This window comes from Dasypus novemcinctus, chromosome 1 (assembly GCF_030445035.2).
Source record: "Dasypus novemcinctus isolate mDasNov1 chromosome 1, mDasNov1.1.hap2, whole genome shotgun sequence".
NCBI lineage: Eukaryota > Metazoa > Chordata > Mammalia > Cingulata > Dasypodidae > Dasypus > Dasypus novemcinctus.
In genome coordinates, this window is record NC_080673.1 from 192,297,074 (window position 1) to 192,319,467 (window position 22,394).

The 22,394-nt window shown below is 40.5% G+C and overlaps 1 long non-coding RNA gene across 1 annotated transcript; it reads left to right on the forward strand.

Annotated features, from left to right (window-relative positions):
- The first annotated feature begins 393 nt into the window (after positions 1-393).
- Positions 394-17,508, forward strand: LOC105747687 (uncharacterized). The gene is made up of 3 exons (XR_001119603.3): positions 394-580; positions 14,730-14,841; positions 17,406-17,508. It is a non-coding gene; the product is annotated as an uncharacterized lncRNA (long non-coding RNA).
- Positions 17,509-22,394: the final 4,886 nt, after the last annotated feature.

Sequence of the window (22,394 nt, forward strand, 5' to 3'; positions counted from 1 at the left end):
TTGATGGAACAAGGGAGCTTGATGTGAGCATTGGAACTATCTCATTTAGGACGTTTTTGGCCTCAAGTAACAGGGTATCTAATTTTTTTAAAAAATGGCTAAAAGAGCAAGGACATTTGCTTACCTGTGTCCAGAGCAAGGAATTTCTAAGATTGGTGGTGTCATCAGGATCCAGGCTCTTTTCATCTTTCCAGTTGGCCAATCCCAGTGAGTCAGCAATCCTGCTATGGAGACTTGCAAGATGGTTGTGCAATTTCAAACATTCCCAAATGGCAATGTCGGAAAACAGGAAGAGGGAAGAAGTTCTCTATATGTTGCACTGGAGACCTGAGTCATAGGCCCATTTTGAAACCAAGCTTTAGCAAATGGAAGTGAGAGTACACTGATTATTTTAGGCCAGTCTTAGTTATTCCTCAGGAAACATTGCCAAATAATACCCAAAGCAGATGAGAGTTCTCTTCGCAAGAAGAATGGGGGAATGGCCCAAAGCTGATGGGAGTTTTCTTAGGAGAAGAATAGGGAAATTGCTGTGAATCAACTATCGTGATGGAGATATGAATTCAAGGTGGCAGAGATGGGGGTAAGTAACATGAGGTGCCAGAACTAGATGAACACACTTTGCCAAGACACTGGCTTACTCTTTAACTGCTACTAACAGGGCATTTGCATTGAAGGATAAACTTCCTTGTTGGGTACAACATAGAGTAATAATCCAGAGTTGCTATAAACATTTCTTTACTAATCTGAAGTATTGTGAGGGCTCCTTTTTTTTTGAAGCATTTGTATACAGAAAAACCTGTGTGTTCATATAAATCTTCTGGAAGTATATACGGTGATTAACAATATTGTCTCTGGGAAGAAAATCTGGAAATCTGGGGTAAGATAGAGGTTTGATGTGTATTGTGTGCCTTTCTGTACTATTTGAGGTTTTAGTATATGCATGCAATATAGTTTTCAATTAATTCAGAGATAGATTCAGATGATTATGTTCCATTATAAAATTTACATTAGCAAAATATAACCGGTATAAGAAATTAGATAACATTTTTATATGTGACTTCTGTTTAAAAGTGACTTCCGTTTGATTATTTGCAAAATAATTGTGTTCATTTATTATTTCATTTAATCCTCACAACAACCTGCAAGATAAGTGTTATTATTTCCACTTTTCAGATCTTGAAATTGAGGTTTAGTGAGATTAACTATCTTGCTCCAAATCACACAGATATATAGGATGGATCTAGGATTAAAATCCATATACAGCAGGAATTCATTTTCCAAGACCTCAACACATGTGAATTCAGGTATACAAATGCTATTTGCAATTAAAAAAAAAAAATTAAAGGCAGAGAGAGAGAAAGAAATAATTAAAAGTTTAAAAAATTATTCCTATGATTAATTTTTAAAACTTGTTACTAGAATGCTTATTTGCCTTGTTTATTAGGAAAAAAGTGTGCTAGGTATGTTTATATAAGAAATACTTATTAAATAGTGGGGTTCACTACTATGTCTACCCTAAATAGAGGAGTCTGGTAGCCTGGTAGCTGGCTGGGCAGGCGTGGAGGGGGTCTGGTGGAGAAGAATGCTCACCTAGCCATGAATTCCAGGCAATCCTACTCTATTGACTTGCCCGTTTCAGGCACCTTCCTGGCCTCCCGTTGGCTGCTGTCAATTATTTTTATTTGGGGTAGAAGGCAGAGAGACCTTGGGATGGGGCAGCCTGCTGCATGCAGGGAAGGGGGAGGGATTAAAATATTTAAAAATTATTTCTATGATTAATTTTGTTTACTTATTGTTAATAGAGAGTTTATTTGTCTTACTTATGAAAATGTGTGATAGGTATGTTCATGTAAGAAATGCTTATTAAATAAGGGGGTTCCCTCTTATGTAGGATTTACAACTTATGAGAAGAGTCTTGGAATATAAAATGCAGTCCTACTGCATATTTAACTCTACAGTTTAAGGTTTTTCAGAATACTAAGTTGCCTGTCGGTATGTTGTGGCAGAAAGAAACAAAGGAGAAAGATGCATTGTTGACATTTAAGTTAATTATCTTCCAGTATTTCTGAGGTCAAAAGAGTGACAGAGACCCTCTCATGACCGTTCACATAAAATAATATCTCCCAACAAGGATTGTGGGAAGGTGGCAGAGTAGGGAGCTCCAATAATCAGTCCTTCTACCAAAATAACTATTTGTTTTGATAAATTATGGTGAAGAAGAATAAATTTCTTTCCTCCTGCCAGTGGCTACCAGCACTCACAACCCACACTTACAACAGGCCATTGTGGAGTCTAGCCCCTGGCTAGCTCTCTAGTGACAGAAAGGGACATAAACATCTTCTTTCCCAAGACCACGGATGGGCACAGCTGATCATTGATGGATCATGGATTTCGATTAGTGAATTCAGATCACTGGGGTACGAGCTTTGAAGGCAGCTATTGTTTCAACCTACCCAGATAGTAGAAGAGATTTAAAGATGCTGCATTTCCTCAGTACTACAGAGGACAGTTAGTTGAAGGGCTGCATTTGTTGGGCAGGTCAGGAAAGCTCAGCTTTGGGGAGCTATCAGAGACTATCTTAGTGCCCTTCCTGATCCCCTCCCCAGACTACTTTTAGCTAGCTTGCACTTCCTCTGTGGGTCCCTGGCCCTAGTTAGGGTTGGAAAGACTGAATTGGGAAAGTAATCTTTGGTGTGCCTCTCCTCCTAGAATTTGCCCTTCAGTCAAAAGCATTTTGAGACAACTAAAGGAGTGCAAAAATGTAGAAGTAGAATGTCTGGGGCAAAAGCCTGACTGCTTTAAACACCAGGAAGAAGGATGTCTGTCTACTTGAAAATAGAGGGGACAACCAACTCCTGTAAACAGGGGGACTCCAAAACAACTAATAAGCAAAAACCCAGAACAAAACAGGCCCAGAAACACAGGGAAAACCCTGCAAACTGCAATTGCCTTGGGCAGAAATTCTTCATAAGAGGGCTGAAGCTCACAAAAATCTCTATCACCAGCTGGTTACAAAATGAAGAAATGTACATCTCAGAAAATAAATCCCAGAGTTAACATTTTAAAATATTAAAATGTACAGTGTGCAGCAAAGGAACACAAGACAAAGAAACAGGAAATGATGGCCCATCCAAAGGAAGATGATAAAAATCCAGAAGATGAGAATGTGGGCATATCAAATAATACCTTTAAAAATAATCTAAAAATGCTCAATAAGGTGAAGAGAAATACAGAGAAAGAATTAAAGGATATCTGGAAAACAAAAAATGAACAATATGAGAGTCTAAGTAAAGATATAGAAATTTTCAAAAGGAACAAAACAGAACTATTGAGTCGAAACAACACAATAACTGAAACAAAAAATGCCCAGGAGGGATGCAAGAATGGAGATAGTGAAGGTATGAGGTTCCTATCTGAAATGAGAGAAATGTTTTTGGAAATGGATAGTGGTAACGGTAGAAGAACATAGAACATAATTAACAGCACTGACATATACATCTGGATTCACATTCAGATATTAAAAGGGAAATGTTAGATTATACATATGGTAACAGAATAAAAATTTTAAAAAATCTGTGGAACTACACTACACAGTCAACCCTAAGCTAAACCATTGATTATAGTTAATAGTACAGTTATAAAAATATATTATCAATTGTAACAAATGTTTCACACCAATGCAAGATGTAAATAATAAGGTGGTATATGGGACTTCTTTATTTTTTGCATGGTTTTTCTGTAAACCCACAACTTCTTTAATAAAGAAAAAAATATTATCTCCCCATCCTCAGGCTACCTCCATTCCAATCTTCTACCTGAGTTATTTTGCTATATGATACTTGTCACCATCCAACCCCTTATTTGTTGAAGGTTGGAATGTAAGCTCCATGGAGATACAAATTTTGTTCAGATTGTATCCCCATTACCTCTAAGAGTGCTTGTCCCATAGTAGGACCTCAGGGAATATTTTGTTGAATGAGTGAAGAAATGATGGTGCTTGGGTGTGATGGGGAACCATTGCCTTATTACAGCAGTCAAGATGCATGATGTCTCAAAGGCAGTTTGATGGCGCTGCCAGCTTTCTTGGCTTGTACAAAGCCAATACAAAACATTCCTGAATGCCTGCCATAAGGGAAATCCAACACAGACTGCTATTCTAAAACTCTGGTGAAAATGCATAAAGGTTAAACTCAGTGCTAAAACCACTGACATTTGAACAGCCTCAATGAGAAAGCAAAGTGCTTGCAGGAAACATTCATTTGAAGTTCTATGCTGAAAGTGTGAGCACCCACGGTAACGACTCTTAAAGAACCATATAGACTTGCTTGGGATTTGCATGGGTGGGGGGTTGGGTGTGGGTGGAAATGTTGTTCATTAAAATAACAACACACATATGTGAGGTCCTTCCAAACTGAAGGTTGCTGAAGCATAGCGAATGGAGGGTCAGGTTTAATTATCAATGCACCATAAACAATGCTCTTTGCTGGGTAAATTCTCTTTGCGTTGGAATAGTTGGAGCTGCTTGTTTTAACTTTGCTTCAGGAACAAACTGAAACCATACTGTCTGCAAGAATCCTCCCCAGACTCCCAGGCTAGGAGTTTTTCCTTCCCAGATCCTACCAAGAGTGACACACACTTTTCATAGCATGACCTCAGCTTATTCCATCAATTTATTCAGGGGCTCCTTCTCCCCAACATTTTAAGTTTCCCCTACTTGCCTACTTTGCAGCAACACCTATCTCCCTGGTATCTCTAGGTACAGCCTTGCCCCTTCCTAATTCATCTGTCACTCTAGGCTCATAACAATGTCTGTGAAAAGCAAATTTGACCATGCCAGTTCTTTTAAAACCTGTCAAGATTTCCCTGTTTTTCCTTCTTCACATCAAGTCCAAACTCCTCATGTGATCTATTCTCCATTTACAGCTCACTCTCTGCCCTGCTCTGTCCCAGGGTTTGACCCTTGCATCCCTAGGATTCTCTTATCTTCTGACTCTTGGTTTTCTTTGACCAATGCATGGTACTGGCCAGAGATCTGAGGACAGAGAAGAGAGAGCTGAAGGCATGGCTTCCTCGGCTCCCTCTGCTTCAGTGTTGTGATCTAGCCACATCTATATCCCTTTCCAACAGCACCCACTTGGCCGCAAGTCTATTTACTTCTCCTTCCTCAGGGAAAGAAGTGGTACTGGCTTCTCCTGGTTGCTAGCATTTGGGTCCCTGGACATCCCTGTTAGTTCCCTTGACCCTGCTCTGGATATGAGCCCTTCAGTGTTTGCCAGAACTCCAACTGATGTACTGCCTCACCTGATGCAAAGGCCCTGCATATCTGGCCTCTATTTATCCTATCTACCTTTTTCTCGATGCTCTCATCTTAGTTACCAGGGCATTTTCTGCTCCAGGCTTGGGGAACCACTTTTGGTTGCAAAGAAGATACTAGGCTCTCCCTTGCTCCTGCACCTTTAGCATGCTACTCTCCATAAATGAAATGACTTCCTCCCTGACTGGGAGTGCCTGCTTCCTCTTGTCTCAGGTCAGGCTGCCTCCTCTTCCAGGAAGCCTTCCCTGACTCACCAGAAATGAGCCATTCATCGTCCCTCTCAATCCTACAGAATCTGACACTCCTGCTTCACACTGAGAGCATGGCAACTTCTGGGGTGGAAACTGGATATCTCATGCCTCTGTACCCCCAATGCCTACAATGGAGACCACCATAATTATGTTGGTCAGCTTTTCACTTTTAGTCAGGTCAGGAAATACAGGACAAGAAGCCAGTAGGAGGGCTCTGATGAACAAGCAAAGATATAATTTCCTGCATAAAACCTCAGGCATAGTCACATTTTCCAGCCATAAAGAAAGAGGATGTAGAGCAGTATGTGTCTCAGCCTGAAAGGAGGCAAATGTCACCTTCTGCTGGCTGCCACACCTTCGCTCTAGTCTTTCTTTAAGGAAATCTTAATTAGAAAAGAAAAATAAAACAGGTCCATTTCTACCCCTTTCCCACTCTCCTACTGCCTCTAAGTAGAAATGGTCAGTCCATGAAATATTTTTGAAAGGGAACATAAAGTTGTTGCTCATCTGTTCATTTTTAAAATATTTTTATGGTGCTTATGGTGCTTATACCTTGGGAACTCTTAACACTTTAAGTGACATTTGGCCAAAACAAACAAATAAATGAACAAACAACCTAGCTCTACCTAAATATGTATTAGTATTCTCTGATCTTATAATTTTGTTGCAATAAAAAGAGATGTTTCTTACTGACTGTGTAAAATACAGATTTTTTCAAGCCATATTTTATTTAATTTATATATTATTTATCCTCTGACCATGTTAGAACCAATAGTGATGGAAAGATGGTTAGACCTGATCCATACCTGGATGTGGTGTGTGATGAATTGGTCAGAAGGGTTTGCTCTCTAAATCGTCTTTCAGGATAACAGGAAGCCTTGGTTGGAAACACTTTCTCCAGGACTCTGAGGCCATAGGAGACTGTGCAGTCTTTCTTGTAAGGGCTTTCACACAGAGGATGTAAAGGTATTTAAAAGAATACTTTAGCAGGCTTCCAGTACTCCAAGAGGGCAAGAAACCCATTCTTCAGGCTATCAAAGACAGCTCTCTTAATGCTCAAGTTTAAGGAATTCTATCCCAAAGCATTAAAATCGAAGCCTCAGATGTGTTTAACCTTCGCTGCTGTTTCTTTCTTTAGTTAGACTTGATCTTCTCCATGAAGCTTTCTCTGACCATCTGAGCTTGGAGCAATTCCTCCCTTGTTTGCATCCATTATTGTCCTCCTTATAGGGCTTGTTGGTCTCTAATCAGTCACTGCTTTGTGGCCTCCCTCCCATTGTTGTTTCAAATCACTGTTTAGATTCTGCATCGTTATTCCACTTTTATGGCCATTCTTTGGCTTTATTTCTCAGAGCGTGCTGCTACCTCCACCTGAAATATTCTTCCCTCTTTCTCTCTCTTTTAACTTCAACTCATCCCTGAAAATCCACCGTAAATATCCCTCCCCTGTGAAAGCTTCACTATCTCCCCATCCATGTTAGGTTGCTCCTTCCTCTCTTACCCTGTAGCATTTCAGTTTTGTATGACCACATTTAAAATTACAATACACAAGATACTAATGCACGAAAAATTTGGAAAGTGTGGTCTTGGAACTGCTGCATTGGCTATATTCCCTTGAAAGTATTTACTCATTGCCCATCTCACCTACTGAATGCACATATCACTGCTGGTTTCCCTCTCTCTGGACAAAAATTCCTTGAGAGTAGGTTTTATGTTTCATGATTTTATTTCTGGAGCATATCACAATAACAGGCACCTAATAGATGTTCAACAAATGCTAAGTGGAAGAGTAAAAGAATGAATGGATTTGATTCTATCTCAGGGAGAAAGCTGTTATATCCCTTTACCATTCTTGCTTTTTAATTTGATTTTTTAAAAGAAGGTGTATTAGTCAGGGTTCTCTGGGGTAAAAGGTACCTACAGGACATATTCTGTAAATAGTATGAGATTTTATAAAATTGTCTCATGCAACCATGGGGATGCACAAGTCCAAATCCATAGGGCAGGCTGCAAACCAGGGGCTCCAATGAAGGTCCTTGATGATTCCCCACGAGATGCTGGCTGTCTGATGTAGAAATGGAAATTCTCTCTCTTAATGCTGAAGTCACTTCTTTTAAGGCCTTCAGCTGATTGGATGAGACATCACTCATTGCTGACTGCTATCTCCTCAGTTGATTGTAGAAGTAGCCAGCCATCTACACAATTAACGCACTGATGATTAAAATTCCTGAAATGCCCTTGTATTACAATTAGCCCAGTGCTTGCATGACCAAACAACTGGGCACCATTACCTGGCCACGTTGACACATGAGCCTAACCATCAGGAGGACACTATGACTGTTCCCTAGAGAAGTCTCAGGTGTTTATAGAGCAGATTTACAAGTATTTTGCTCCAATAGAGGACTGAGGAAGGATGCTACTAGAGGGGTGTGTGTGTCTGTGTGTGTGTGTTGGGGGGAAGGTAAGCATTTGCTGTTATGAATTGTATCCTACCCAGTGGATGCAGCAGTAGATAGGCCATTGGTTGCTACAAGAACCATTGTGGTTAAATATAAATGGGAGGTAATTGTAAGTGTCAAAAGAAGAATGATGGATGACAGATGTGATAAAACTAGCTTTCTTAAAGGAAAGGGGGAACTAAAAACACAGCAGAAAGCCAGGTGGGCATGCACACAAGATTCTGGATAGCTGTGCTTGGATTAGAGCCCCAGGTACTCAGGTTACTGCATGGCCTTGGGCAAGTCACTGAACTTCCCTGGATAATTGCTATGAAATGAAGAGCAAGTACCAAATGAATTTTGGTGTTTATTTCCAGGTTCAAAGCAAAGCCAGCTTGTTTGTGGGTGGTTTCAAAAGTAAGGCTTAACACAAAATACAACTATAATTCACACTTACTAAGCACTATGCCAATTACTGTCACTTTAATTGTCATAAAACCTTATAAAGTGGTCAATATTATCTCCATTTTGAAGGTGAAGTAACTGAGGCATAGAACTTTCATTGTCCAGTATTACAGAAAGGCCTCGAAGACAATCAAATCCAAAGGTTTCCAAAGGTGAGCAGACAGGTCTCGGCACCACTTACCTCAGGCCACCAGGACAATTTCATCTTGTCTGTTTCATTCATTCGTTCATTTGTTCATTTGCTCAACACATACATGTTTTCCATCCACTACATTTTTTTTTTCTGAGGTATTGGGGACTGGGTAATGAACCCAGGACCCCATATGTGGGAAGTCAGTGCTCAACCACTGAGCCATATCAGCTCCCCTGAGATGGTTTTTACATTTGTTTTTGCTTGTTTGTTTCCATTTTCCTTAGGAGGCACCGGGAACCAAACCCAGGACCTCCCATGTGGGAAGCAGGCACTTAACCGTTTGCACAGCTGCTCCTTACTATGTATTTATCAGGGAACAAAATAAAATCCCTGCCCTCATGGAGCTGATGGAATAGTGGGAGAAGACAGGTAATAAACAGAAGAATAAATAAAATAGATTGGAAAGCGGACTTGGCCCAATGAATAAGGCATCCGTCTACCACATGGGAGGTCCGCGGTTCAAACCCCGGGCCTCCTTGACCCGTGTGGAGCTGACCCATGCGCAGGGCTGATGCGCACAAGGAGCGCCATGCCACGAAGGGGTATCCCCGCACAGGGGAGCCCCAAGCGCAAGGAGCGCGCCCTGTAAGGAGAGCCGCCCAGTACGAAAGAAAGTGCAGCCTGCCCAAGAATGGTGCCACGCACAGGGAGAGCTGACACAACAAGATGATGCAACAGAAAGAAACACAGATTCCTGGTGCCGCTGATAAGGATAGAAGCGGTCACAAAAGAACACACAGCAAATGGACACAGAGAGCAGACAACTGGGGGAGGGGGGGAAGGGGACAGAAATAAATAAAAAATAAATCTTTCAAAAAAATAAATAAAATAGATTATGTCATACAGTAAGCAGTGCCCTGAAGGCCAATGAATCATGGGAAAGTGGGCTGTGTGAAAAGGAGCTGTTGCTCCTGCAGTTGTAAGAGCGAAGCCAGGCAAGGGCCTGCTAAGAAGGCAGCATGTCAGCATGGCTTGGAGATGGTGAGGGAGTGTGCCATGCAGACATCTGGGGAAGAGCATGCCAGCAGAGGGAGCAGAGAGGCGGGAGGCAAGAAGGCATGAGGGAGCGAGGAAGCAGGAAAAGAGGCATCACAGGTATAACAGGGCAAGTAGGAGGCAGTGTTCTGTCCATGAGGATTCTGCATATTTCAGTTACTTAAAAATGCCTGAAAGACATGATTCTAAAGGCATCTAAGGGATTCTGCAATGGACATGGAGAAGAATAAGCCCCTACTTCCAAGGAGCTTAGTGTCCTCAAGGAAATAGGCATATATAAGGGTAGCCACAATGCAGGAAAAGATATGAACTGAGTTATGAACAGAATGCAGTGGGAGTTCAGAGCATTCCAGACTGAGTAAGAAGGTGTTGGGAAGCAGAGGGGAAAAGCTGGGCAGGGGTGAGATTTTGAAGGACCCTGGATGTCTTTTCAAGGAATTGAGACATTCCTCCCATTCTCAACTATTGGCCTTCATTTGGAACCACAGGAAGAAAATCTGAGAGGTTTAGCTCACTTGGCCTCCAAGAGCTTGGCACAGGAAATGGCTGGACTTGTGGTTTCTGGAATCAGAGCATGGGATCTTAAAAGCTAACCAGAAAGAGGCTGAGGAGGTGAGGGATAACGCTGTAGCAGATGAGGAAGCAGGAGAGACAGGAAAATGGAACACGCCCCCAAAAAGAACCATGTGAGGACCTAGAGCCTGAAATAGGTGTGGACTCTTGAGCAACCTCAGAGACCTACAGACGTCCCAACCACAACCTGTAGGAGCCCACATCATTGGGCCTGGCCTCTCTCTCCAGGCTCCTTCCTTAGCTCTCCCTGTCTCTCCTAGCTCCAGCTGCACAGGCATCCTGTTTACTCTTCAAATATGTCCTCCCCTGCCCTCACTAGGGATTTGCTCATGCTGTGTCCCCTGTCGGGTTGGCCCCTAGCCCTCCCAGCTTCTACACATTAATGGCAGTGCCTCTTCCTTACTGCCTTCTCAGGGTGCCCAGTCGGGAAAATACCCTCAGAGTCTCCTGCTTCTCTTCCAGAACTCTCAATGCATTTGAGATTCTATAGCTCAATGAATGAATGTGAGCAGAATATGGCTGAAATTTTCTCTTACTGTATTATAGTGACTTCTTGTCATCTCAGAAATTGAACTGGATGCTGTTGATGACTCCACCTGAGATGGGGCATTCATCAAAAAATGACAAGGACTGTGTCCCAAGGCAAGACTCTGAAAGGGAGAATAGTACGTAACATGAAAGTTGGCAACCATGAAAGCAAAGCTCCTGGTGTCTTGTCCCACACCCAGAGACTTTGTCCCTTCAATGAAACCAAATTCTGACTTACTATCATCATTGGATGGGAGAATCAAAGTCCTTTCACAACTCCCCCTCTCAGAAATATTCAATTTCTTGGCTGATCTAGAATTTGGAGGCAGGGAATGCTGGAACAAGGAGTGGTGAAAAGCTCATGAGCTGTGGAGCTGGAACATATTTCAGACTCCGCTTTTCTACTTAGTAACTCTGTGGTCTTGAGCATAACAGTAGACTGTAAGCTCCATGAAGGCACCAGCCGGGCTTTCCTACTAGAACCAAACCACCTAGCCCCATGCCTGCCAAAGTGGAAGCTCAATAAACTTCTCAGAGCTGACTTCTTTAATTTGGAAAAAGGAGATAATCCCTAATGAAGTATGTTAAAAACATATTAGGTGATAGAACAAAGTTTCTAGAATTCACATAGTAGAGGTTTATTTTGTGCTCACATAAATCCCCAAAGAGGGCCTGATGGGCAACTCTCTGCCAAATGTGGTTTCAGAGGCCCAGTTTGCTCCCATCTTGTAATGACCAGGGTCACCATATCCATCTATTCAAGTCCAATGAAGGGAAAGAACGTGGCAGAAAGTGTTGGAGGTTTCTGTGAGCAAAGCCTGGATTTCCCTTTTACTTAATTTCCACTGGACATGCTAAACAGCAAAGGATGCTGAGAATGGAGGCTAGTGTTGTGTCTGTAAAAGGAAATAGTGTTCATGGAAAACTAGCCAGTTTCTAAGCAAACAAATTTGTTTCTCACCCACCTCCCGCTCCTTATGTACTTAAATGAAATAAATGAGGTCTTGGATCTGTGGCTAGTGTTACAAAATCTTTTTTATCCCACACAATGTATGTTGTAATCAGTTTCCTGTAATAACCTCTAGTCTGGATGGGGAAGATATTACAAGAAGAATACAGAAGCACATTTCAGCACAGTGCACAAGGCCTGTTCAGTCTGACGCCACCACCTCCACTTCACTGCCCCATCTCATGCCTCTACTCCCACCTCACGCCTGTGCATCCCAACCTCAGCCACGCTGAAAGACTCACTCTTCCTAAATATGTAGATACTTTGCCCTGTTGAACCCATTCTCTGAAATGCCTCTGTCCTATCCTGCTACATGTCAGACCTTATGCTAGGGACTAGGGACATGAAAAAAACAAGCAAGCAAGAACACAAGCAAGAAATGAAGAAAGAGAGACAAAGACCTAAGACTCATTTCCTGCCTGCACATCCTGGTTGGAGAGTCATCTTCTTTGTGAAGTTGTGTTCTACTTCCCTTACCTACCACCTTTTCCCACTTCCTTACAGCCAGCTCCCTGAATGAAATGTTCCTCTTCTACCCTCTGAAAGCATTGCATGCAGTTCTTGAACTTTTGGGTCTCAGGACCCAAAATCATTTACAAGAAAATCTTCATGACTTAGGGCTAGGCAAAGGCTTCTTAGACATGAGACCAAAGGCATATGATCTATAAAATGTAAAACTGAAAAACTGGAACTCATGAAAGATTTTTTAAAACATGCTTTATGAAAGACCTGTTAAGAGGATAAAAAAGAAAAGTTATAGACTGGGAAAAATATTTGCAAGTCATTTATCTGACAGAGGACTTGCATACAAAATATATGAAGAACTCTCTAAATTCAACAGTAAGAAAACAAGCAATCCAATAAGAAAATGGGCAAAGACTTGAACAGACACTTTACCAAAGAGGATATGTGAGTAAATGCATGAAAAGATGTCCAACATCATTAGCTATTAGGGAAATGCCAATTAAAGCTCCAATGAGATACCAAATCACACCTATTAAAATAGCTAAAATAAGAAATACTGACAATATGAAGTTCTGGTGAGATTGTACTGGATCTTGCATATATTGCTGAATGAAAACCAATACAGCCAGTCTGGTAAATTTTAATAGTTTCTTACACCATTTGTTTGTGTTCCAGCAATCATAGTCCTGGGTATCTATCCTAGCGAAATGAAAACTTATGTTCACACAAAAACCTGTACACAAATGTTCACAGCAGCTTTGTTTGGAATAGCTAAACATTGAAAACAACCCAAATATTCTCCAATGGGTGAATGGATAAGCAACTTGTGTACATCCATATAGTGGAAAACTACTAACCAATAAAGCAGAATGAAACTTTGATACATGAAACAACTGAGATGGATCTCAAAGGCATTTTGCTAAATGAAAAAAGGAAATCTCACGGGGTTATATACTGTATATTTTCATTTATATAATACCCTCAAAGTGACAAAATTATAGTGAAAGAGAACAGAGTAGTGATTGCCAGGGATTAGGATTGGAGAGAGAATGTGATCATAAAGGAACTAACATTCTTTATAGTAATGGAGAAGTTCTGTACCTTGGTCAGAGGAATAATTATCTAAGTTTTTATATGTGATAAAATGTCATAGAACTTTATACAAACACACACAAACACACGAGTACATGTTAAAACTGAGGAAATCTGAATAAGATCTGTAATAATAGTACTGTACCAGTGCCAGCATTCTGATTTTGGCAACTTCTATAGCTACATAAAGTTATCACTAAGGAAAGCTGGGCAAATGGTACATGAGTTCTCTCAGTACTATTTGTGCAACTTCTTGACTCTTAAATGATTTCAAAATTACTGAGGTCCCCAATATGGCTTATATCTATCAATATTTATCATATTATAAATTAATACTTATGTGGGTTATGTCTATCAATATTTATCATATTATAAATTACTACTGAGGATTCCTTAATTATTTATTTATTCATTTAAAAAAGACTAATAAGCCAGTTATATGGTGACATAAGCAATACATTTTTATCAAAATCAATGATATTTTCCAAAGCAAGAGAAGAGTAGCATTATTTTACATTTTGCAAATCTTTTTAATGTCTGGCTTAAGAGAAGACAGCTGGATTTGTCTATCTGCTTCTACATTCAATCTGTTGTGACATGCATGTCATGTAGTCTCTGGAAAACTCCACTGTACACTCATGAGAGAATGAGCATGAAAAAGGCATATAATATCTTGGTTTTTATCATGAAAATAGTTTGTACTTGCAGACCCCCTGAAAAAGACTCAGAAGTTCCCAGGGGCTCCTTACCGTACTTGAGAACTAGATCAGTGCACATGCCACGATATTCAAGTCAACTGTTTTTAAGTCTGTCTCCCTGAACTCTAATTCTCTGTTGTTTCCTTGGGGGCTAGCACTGTGCCAAACACATAAATAAGGGTGTAATAGTCATAGCAAAAAGAACAAAGAATGAATATTTAAAACTCTGTAGGTGATTACATTTTCTAAAGTTTGAAGAGAAAGTCTGAGTCTTGAGAGATTTGCTGTCTGTAGGCAGAGTCAGTTTGCCCAGGGAGCAGTAAAGGGTGGTTGAGAGGCTCAAGGAGGCAAGCCAAGTTATTTGCATTCATATTGTTCCATTTGACTTTCCCCTCCCCCTGTCTCCTGCCATCTCTGATTTTTATGTTCCATGTCAGGACACAGGAGTACATACAGGATATATAGCACATGTAACAAGGCCGAGGAGGGCCTCTTTGCAGGACCAGGCGCAGCCAAGATCAATTAAGTAACAGGGAAGGTAGAAAATATAGCTGCAGCTGGAACAAATCAGTTAGTCAGGCATAAGGGTTGCAACCCATAAAAGGTCAGCAGGCAACTGGAGCAAGGAGCTGAGAGTGAAGCTTGCAGCTCTGCGGGGCTAGAGCAGCCAAGCAACCAAAGATGCCCCCACCTTGATTTCTTAACAGGCATACTGTGGATGATGAAGATGTGCTGTGGACTTTGCAAATGGTGGGCCAGGTTGTGTCCAGTTCCTCAGCTGGCTTCTTCTCAGATTTCCTCCCCATCTCCCAGCTCCCTGTGAGTTGTTTCACCTGACAGGTTGGTTTTATGGGCTGGGGGTGGGCCTCAACTACTAAATTTCAATGAGTGAGAGGAGCTGGACCTGTGTATGAATTACGGAACTTCTTGGAAGGAAGAGCAGAGCTGCAATGATGCTTAAAATAAAACACACATACTCAAAGTCTTACACTTCATCTTACCACACATGTGCGATAACTAGAGATCAAGTTTCAGGTTCATTTCAAATAATGAATAACTTCTTTGCAAATTCACTAGCTATCAATTCTTCATAGTTCAGTAGAAAGGATTGTTATTCCTTAGCCTGATTCAGGCCCCCACTTGAAGTTTTTCACAGAATTATTATTTCACTCATATATATATTAAAAGGGGAAAAGTTTAGAAGAATGTGTGGGAATGTTTTTTTGGGTGTCCTTAAAAAATGAAACACACTCTATCATTTTGGCCAGAGTATGGACCACAGTTAAGGAAGGAGACCTGAATTCAAATGAAAGATTTTAACTAAAAACAGATGGATACATGACCTTAATGATTATGCTTACTAAAGATTCATCCTTTCATTTAACAAATAATTATTGAACAAATGCAATGTGTTAGACTCAGAGATTACAGATTAATAGGGAGCCTATAGTTTAGGTGGCATTATTTTAATACCTCTGGGAAAGAAGATCTCACACAATGGGATGACAAGGAGGAAGGTGTCACCCCTACAAGGTGACTTCATGGAAGGTAGAGTCTTAGCTGGCAGTATCAGCCTATCATGCTTTCACATGCAAGATATACTTTTTAGAAATTTAAATGCCCTGTGAGTTATTATTGTTATAATCTTGAATAGATTCAGAGAGTTTATGCCATGTATTATGATCAATAAACTAGTATGAGGTACAGATGGAGCTCAGATTTAGATCTTTGACTGCAGAACTTTTCCTAAACTACTGATGGCATAAGAATTAAATGAGATCAAAAATGTGAAAGCACTTTGGAAAGTTGTATTTGGAAAGGTGTTGCCATTGTTAGAGCATTTTCTGTAAAGCAATAATTGTAGTGAAGGTTAAAAGTGTATAATCATTTGCCCTTTTGACACTTTCAAACAATTTTATGCTTATTGGCATTCCTTCCAATTCAGTATTCATCTGCATTTCTTCCAAGTCAGTCCTTACTACATGCCCTGCTTTGCACCTTGAGGGATTAAAAGAGGGTGTGGGGGCGGTGGACTTGGCCCAGTGGTTAGGGCATCCGTCTACCACATGGGAGGTCCGCGGTTCAAACCCCGGGCCTCTTTGACCTGTGTGCAGCTGGCCCATGCTCAGTGCTGATGCGCGCAAGGAGTGTCCTGCCACACAGGGGTGTCCCCCGCATAGGGGAGCCCCACGCACAAGGAGTGCGCCCTGTAAGGAGAGCCGCCTGGTGGGAAAGAAAGTGCAGCCTGCCCAGGAATGGCGCTGCACACACCGAGAGCTGACACAACAAGATGACGCAACAAAAAGAAACACAGATTCCTGTGCCGCTGACAACAACAGAAGCGGACAAAGAAGACGCAGCAAATAGACACAGAGAACAGACAACCGGGGTGGGGGCGGGGAAAGGGGAGAGAAATAAATAAATCTTTAAAAAAAAAAAAAGAGAGAGGGTGTGGGGGTTTGTAAGAAATTATTTCAGTTCTTCTGTGTTTGGGATGAACTTAGCATAGTTAAAGAGGAAGAGTTTGGAAATAATCTTACAAGACAGCAAGTAGGGAAGGAAAGGGAGCAGGTTTCTAAATGTGGAGCTGGAGATTCCAAGGATTATATGGGAGGAAACACTCAGGATGAAGTTAATGACATGACAGAAAGTCCAAACTGAAGACAAGATGAGAAGGAATCTCTGCATTTGAGGCAGCATTAGGTAGGGAAGTGATGTGGGCTCTTGTAAGGGAGAAATGCAGAATGTATTCTGGAAGAACTTTTCAAATCTCCTGGGGCTTTGAAACTCTTCTCTGAATGTTTTTCACTGGGGAGAAGAATGCATTGTAGAAAGCATGCCACTGAACATTTAGTCTATTTCATCTGAGTCTTGAAAGTTTGCAAAATAACCAAAAGCCTGGAATCAAAGCAACAGCAGCTCTGGATGACAAATGAAGGGAGGGAATGCAAGTGAAGGAGAGACCCAAAGTCAAGAATCAAGCTGAAGTTGCTCTGTATGATAGCTGCCTAGAAGTCCACCATAGGAGCTATCCTGCCTTTGCTGTAAACTTTTGACTATAAGAGAAGTTGGAATCATTTGACCCTGGAATAAGTAGGTCTTTCCATCACACTGTAGTTACTTTGGGGCATAAATATGACCATTGCTAGTGAAGAGCTCAACTGTTTCTGGAAAGACACGTTGCAGATAAATATGTACTACCTCTCTTGTAAGAGTTTGAGCTACATGCTTAGATACCTGAAGAAAAAGAATGAGAACAAGCATTTTTTGTTGTTGTTGTATGTGTCATGTTGTCTCCTGCCCCTCTCCCTTAGTAATCATAGTAGGTTAAGGAGAGGAAACACCGGTAAGTAATCTTCTGTTCTACCCCCTGTTTTTTTCAGAGTCTATTGAGAAGATGAAATGCACAGTTTGTTCAGGAGTGGAGACGTGGACTAGGAAAATAGCACGAATTAGAGTGGCGCTATTGCTCTTATTAAAATAAAGCTCATTATGGTTTACATTTTAGCCTATAGACTTTTATACATTTCTGCTGTAATTTAACATTCCTATATCCATCATTGCACAATCTTGTGGAACACTTCCATTCCACCACAGTTACCCTGCTTCCATCTGTTCTAAGCCTCTCTCCCACTCCCCTCAGGGCTCACAGTGACAGTCAATCTTCATTGCTTGAAGGACCAGATTCACAGATACTTGCAACAATGCTGAGGACTTGACACACTAGACTGTCCTCCCCCACTGGGAGCCACCAGTTCTCTCGAGAGACACAATTCCCTCTATTTCAGAACATCAGGCCTCCCCAGGATGTGGGTACACCTTCCCACTCATTGTTTGGGTGTCCACCCAATGATTTAACACACTATGACAAGATGAACACTCGCGCACTCCCTAGAAGCCTGCCCCGTGCCAGATGCTGCCCATAAGCACCTTAAATAGATCATCTTTCCTTATAATATTTTCTAAAGAATTTTCTCAACATTATAGTTTCAACCACATACCCGACAATCTCCCACAGTCAACTGTTCCCCACAGCCCTCCCCCCAATTCCTTGAGCCATCTGACCCATCCTCCCAACCCTAGCCCCCCTCAAGCCCGCAAAGCCCCACCCAAAGGTATCCCTATGCCCCATCTTATCCTTCCCTGTACAAATACTTACCTCCACTTTATCACAGATTTCACCCATGTAGGCGTGTTTAGAAAATTGTGTAGTCTAAAATATAAACTGTAATGTAAACCAAAATGGTACCATGTTTAAAAGCTATGTTTCAATATCTGTCCATCAGCTACAGCAAATATAACATGAATGTAAAAAGATCATTGCTGGAGAAGGGAGAAAAGGTTTGATGTTGGATAAATGGGAGTCCCCTATATTGTATATGTGACTTTACTGTGATCTAAAACCTTTTTGAAGGCAAAATTAAAAATTAGAAAAGAAAAAAAGGATGTAGATACTGAGGAAGAAATGAAGGAAATTGCCTTGCCGCTGTACATACAGAGCAACACTTTTTTACAGTGATGAGAGGCAAAACATCAAAAGCAAAGTTTTATGATATTTTTCATCTTAATATCCCAATTTATTTTTACTTTATTTTAGTTTTCTAAATTAGTATGCATTCTATTTCCAATCTTTATATCTATCACTACTATTTCATTTTCCTATTAATTGAATTTGGCAATATATTAGGCTTCATTTTTAAAGAAGTTTTGGATCACAGAGGGGTTAACTATGGCAGGGGAGGAACACTGGTGTGGGCTGTTACTGATGGGAACACATAGTTGGGAGGGAATTCTCCAGGGCATGTATATAGGGTATGTAAAAATGTTTGGATATATGTTGGGTATTTTCATAGTAGTTAGAATTACAAATGACAACTGAGGGAGTGCTGTGTTCTTAGCCAGGGGAGCTCTGTCACATTCCCCAATGGAACAGCAACAATTCCCCAAGTGCAAGGGCAAAGACCAGTGAAGAAGGATGTTCCAATGATGAGCCCTTGATATTGATGACTATGCTTATGAGCCTGTGTGCCTGAAATTTGAATTCGGCCTAGAGCTGCCAGGTGCCTAAGAGTTACCTCCTGAGAGCCTCCATGTTGCTCAAATGTGGCCTCTTTCTAAGCCAAACTCAGCATGTAAATACATTACATCCCCCCCACCCTGCATGAGACATGACTAATGGGGATGAGCCTCCCTGGCACAAAGGGATTACTATCAATCACTAACTGGTGATGCGACTAGAAAAAGACCTTGAATAAAGGGGGGAAATGGTAAAGACAAATGAGTTTATATGGCTAAGAGTCTTCCAAAAAGAGTCGGGAGGTTCTATGCCTTGTCAGTGGGCCTACCTGGGAATTTGTGTTCCTGAGTGTGATGGAGTTGGACTCAGATGTGAACTTTCTACACATACCCCTTCTTGTCACTTTTACTGAACATGTGGTTGGCGCTGGAGTTGGTGTATACCCAGGAGATTTCAATCTCTGGACTGGTCATGTGTCCTGTCCCCTGAGCCTCAGCAGAGATGCAACTCCTATTGTCCAGTTCATTGGGCTTATCCAGGTCAGCTAACAGGGAAGTGAAGATGGTCAACCACCAGACCACAGAACCAAGAGTGCGTACAACTCCAAGCAGGAGAATCACATCCATCAACCATGTGGGATCTAAGACCTCTCTCAATATAGAGGTGGAGTGAACATCAGCACAGGATGGAGGGATAAAATATGGATTAGTGTGAACTCACCGGTATTCTACTATAGAACTATTGTGACTAGTAATAGAAGAAACTGTAGCATTGATCTGGAGAAAGTGGCCATGGTAGTTGCAGGGAGAGGGAAGAAGAGATGAGATGTGGGGGCATTTTCAGGACTCAGAGTTGTCCTAAATGATATTGCAGGGACAGATCCTGGGCATTATATACCCTGCCCTAACCCACTGAATGTACTGGTGGGGAGCATAAACTACAATGTAGATTATAATCCATGTAGTGCAGCAGTGCTCCAAAATGTATTCACCAAATGTAATGAATGTGCCACAATGATGAAAGAGGTTGTTGATGTGGGAGGAGTGGGGATGGGTGTTAGGGTATGTGGGAACCTCTTGTATTTTTTGTGATCTAGGTACCTTAAAAAAAGAAAATTTAATAAAAAAATAAAAAATAAATTTAAAAAACATGTTACAAAGCTACAGTGGTCAAAAGTACCTGGTATTGGCACACGGATGGACATCCTGGCTAATGGAACCAAAGTGAGCATTCATACAGATCCTCACATGGGGTATGTGGAAACCTCTTGTATTTTTTAATGTAACATTTTTTGTGATCTATGTATCTTTAAAAAGAGAAAACAATTTAAATATTTTTTAAAAACCTTGTGAAAAATAAATAAATAAATAAAAGAAAGCTCATGTGTCCCAGGGATGAAGGGAAGTGAGGAAAATTCAATGCCTGCTATACGTAGAGGGAAAAAACCTTTTCCTGGAAAAAAGGATGTTATCAAAAGACCTAATTATAACCTTGGACAAGCCAATTGCCTAAAGAGGCGATTTGAACCTATTTCTCCAAAGAAGGGTTAGTTCAGAGCAAGGGAACCCCAATGCTACTCACACCATGCCATGGGAACATACAAAACTAGGTTTGATCTCAGACCTGCAGAACCTTCTCTCACTGAGGGGATCCAGGAAGTTATTTATTTATTTATTTATTTATTATGTAATTTTAAAAATTTTATAGAAGTTATAGGTTCACAGAAAAATCTTGCAGAAAATACAGAGCTCCCATTTATAACCCCTCACACAGAGAGAATTCCCCATAATTAACCCTTTGCATTAGTGTGGTAGCTTTGTTGCAATTGATGAAAGAATATTATTCTATTACACTATTAATGATAGTCCATAGTTTGCATTAGGGGTCACTATTTGCATTTTTAATAATTTTTATTCTAGTAACATACATAAAACTGAAAATTTCCCCTTTTAAGTACATTCAAATACATAATTCAGTGGTGTTAATTTCATACACCAAGTTTTACTACCAACAATATCATCCATCATTAAAACTTATCCATCACCCCAAACAGAAACTCTGTACCCATTAAGCATTAACTCCCCATGCTCATTCCCACCCTGCCCTTGGAGTCTGTGGTCTAGTTTCTAACTTTATGAATTTATTCTAATTATTTTATATCAGTGAGATCATGCAATATTTGCCTTTTATATCTGGCCTATTTTACTCAGAATGGTATCTTCAAGGTTTATTCAAGTTGTCACATATGTCAGAACTTCATTCCTTTTTATATCTGAATAATGTTCCATTGTATCTGTTGATGGACTCTTGAGTTGCTTCCATCTTTTGGCAATTGTGAATAATGCCACTGTACAAACATTTTTCAAGTCCAGGATTTCACTTCTTTTGGGTATTATACTTAGAAGTGGGACTGCAAGGTCATGTGCTATTTCTATACTTAACTTTCTGAGGAACTGTGAAACTGTCTTCCACAGCAGCCGAACCATTTTACGTTCCCACCAACAATGCATGTTCTTATTCTCCACATCCTCTCCCAATACTTACTTTCCACTTTTTCAAAGAAACCATTTTTTAAGCCATTCTAAAATTGTTTTAGCCATAGAATGTTAGTAGCTATTCTAGTGGGTATGAAATGGTATCTCATTATGGCTTTGATCTGCATTTTCCTATGGCGAATGTTGAGCATCTTTTCAAGTGCTTTTTGGCCATTTATGTATCTTCTTTGGAGAAATGTCAATTTAAGTCTTTCTTTGCCCATTTTTAGATTGGATTGTTTGCCTTTTTGTTGGGTTGTTTTCATTATAAATTCTGGGTTTTAAACTCTTAAACTCTTATCAGATATGTGGTTTCCAAATATTTTATTCCATTCTTTAGTTGTTTGTTTGTTTTTTTAATTTTCATGATGAAGTCCTTTGGAACACAACGTTTTTATTTTTTGATGAGGTCCTGTTTATCTCTTTTTTTTTTCTTGCTCATGCTTTTGGTGTACAGTCTAAGAAACCATTGTCTAACACAAGCTCCTGAAGAGGTTTCCCTGTCTTTTTTTATGACTTTTATAGTTTTGGTTCTTAAATTTAGGTCTTTGATCCCTTTTGAGTTAATTTTTATATATGGTGTTGGATAGGGACCCCCTTTCATTCTTTTGCATATGGATATCCAGTTTTCCCAATTAAGCAGACTTGGCACCCTTGTCAAAAATCAGTCTGCCATAGATGGAGTTTATTTATGAATTTAAAATTTGATTTCACTGGTTTATATATCTTTATGTGTGCCAGTACCACAGTGCTTTGGCCACTGTAGCCATATAAGTTTTGAGAGCAGGAAGTATGAGTCTTCCCAGTTTGTTCTTCCTTTT